A 2,500-nucleotide genomic window follows, 5' to 3' on the forward strand; every position below is an offset into this window, starting at 1 on the left:
TTGTTTTCAGAGATAAAGTGGAATAAAGTACATCAGTAAAACTCTTCTTTGACCTTGAACTGACAAAGTTGTTTTATGGCTTCTAATTTTAGCATGATTCCTATTCGCTGGCTATTGACAGTTGACTCTGAAATGGCTTTTTTTCCTTTTCAATTCGCTTGGGGAGGCTGTGCTTAATGCTTGTTTTCTTTTAAAACTCATTCGGTTCAAGAAAAAATTATTGCCAAACTGGTGAATTGCAAAGTAAATTTCAGTGGAAAAACCGATGTTGCACTCACGGCTTCGTGATTCATGCGATATTGGTTTTTAGCGTAAAATTTACCGTGGAAGTCATAAGTTAGGGAATGAATTTATCTATAGAAGAACGCAAAGAAAATGATTTAATTATTAAAGCAGAAACCGGAAACATTTTCACAAACCGTACAGGTAGTAAGAATAAATGACCAGGGAGCTCCGCTTTTAGGCCTGGCTAAATCTATATATTAATGTAGAAACATAGTGTACCATACCTGTTGTCTTGAAGCATTATGGTTGTGATCAAGGGCAACAAGCTTGGCTGCCTCCTCCATGACTCTGTGGCTGTAGTGTGTGTGCTTAGGAAGGTGTTTTAAGTAAATGGAGTGGTTAGCTTCTAATGCAGTGGTGCGTATACAGTCTGTGAGGTGAGGAAGGGGCTTCTGTAACCTGGTGTCATGGATGATTTTTAGCAATTCATTGTGTGGTGGAGAACCTGCTTTAATTAAGCCACTTTTTGCGTGGCAAGCCTTCATCAAGGACACATTTCTTGAAAACTTTGTTGTGTGGAAAGTCGTGGCGATTTACTACATGTACATGGTTTGTCACTGAGAGCCATTTCCCCTTCAAATGGAAATTGCATCATGGCATCCACCGTAGTTATTTGATTAGTGCTTTCATCATAACACTGACTAGCTTCAAAATCATTATGCTATCAACCAAACTTTCCTCTTCTCTTGAACTGGGTGTTTCAGAACTGCTTAAAATAGTTTCTGTCCTGGTACTCATACTGATTACTGGGGAGCTACAAGGATAATTTGGGCTTTCCTTCAATTTCATTGACTTTTTGCTCGGCACAGAGGTGGTCAGCTAGAGTTCATATAAAATCTATCAGTGCCATGAGAAAAACAACTGTGAGTGATATATATGAAATGAATAATATGAAAAAAAAAAAAAAACCACACAACTGTTTACATTAGATATTGTATTGTAGGTATTGTCAGATATTTCAATTCCTCCTACATGTAACATTAGGATAAAATGCTAATTAAACGTAACAGAAGGTACCCCAATTCATGCTTATCTGCCCATTGGAATGGTGATAGAAAAGACAAACACCAAAGAAATACGGTAGACTTCTTTAATTTCAGCATGCAGGAGCAATAAACATAACTAGAGGAACCACTGTTATTATTTGAAAACTCACCGAAATCATCGAAATGGACTTTACGCGGTTATGATAATACTACTAATTAAACACACTTTATCACGTCGAATTAATAGTGCATTTCAAGATTGAAAAACAACATTCCCTCTCACTTGTTGGCGTTTCCGTTTAGCCGCTCTAGCATGACTAGTTGTGCGCACTTTGGGTGCTGGTTTGTGTGCAAAAGTTGTTGGAATAGCATCGGCGTTCAGCTTTCGTGGTCTAGGTTTACCTCCCATCAATCTATTCCTTTAAATAGGTCCACACGTTCATCGAAATAGTGCGGCTGAAAATGATCAGACCAAAGATGAGGTTCCTTCGGTAAATTGGGCAAAGGTCCTCCAAGAGCAGCCAACCACTTTCTGCTCATTTCACCTTCAAGTGGGACTCGATGAAAGGAAATCGATGGACCACGCTTCGGCTTGTTCTTAGATTCGTTATTACATCCAACTGCAAGCACAGTGCGGCATGTTGTGGATGTTAGCGACCGCACAAAGCAAAATTCAAACACAGCGTCTAAAACACAATCCAGTTCTACGTATTCCGTAAACGTAAGCTTACATGTACATGTAGATCGCTCTAGCGCACACCTTTGGGCGCCATGTTGAAAGTCAACAACGCAGTGACGTCATAAACTCCCTATGATTTACTTTTTTTAAATTTAATAGATAGGCAACCCAAGCTTGCGTTACGCCCAAGACGTGACTGTCAAAGCGTCAAGTCAGCGACAACACTCTTCCAGACAACATGTTTTGTTTTTTGAGTTACTTTCACGACAAAGGAGCAAAATTTATTAATGAATGAAGGAAATAGTAAGGTTACTTACCTTGTTTATTTTGTTTTGCCTTTTCCAGATTTTCTTTTTTTAACTGTTTTGAGAAGTTGTTGTTTCATAGGCTGCTTTCCAGAGAGAAAAACGCTTTCGAGTGCACTTCTCCGTGAATCGCTGTTTCCAGCCTTGACTTCGTCTTGGGAACATTACGATAACCTTTCAAACAATAACGTCCCAAAACAATTTTAAAAAAGCTCGAAAAGGCAAAACAAAATAAACAAGGTGTG

General features: G+C 38.8%; 1 pseudogene; it reads right to left on the reverse strand.

Moving 5' to 3' along the window:
• Positions 1 to 569, reverse strand: part of LOC138020768 (uncharacterized) — a 7,873-nt pseudogene extending 7,304 nt beyond the window's left edge.
• Between the last annotated feature and the right edge of the window lie 1,931 nt (positions 570 to 2,500).

This window comes from Montipora capricornis, chromosome 10 (assembly GCF_036669925.1).
Source record: "Montipora capricornis isolate CH-2021 chromosome 10, ASM3666992v2, whole genome shotgun sequence".
Lineage (NCBI taxonomy): Eukaryota > Metazoa > Cnidaria > Anthozoa > Scleractinia > Acroporidae > Montipora > Montipora capricornis.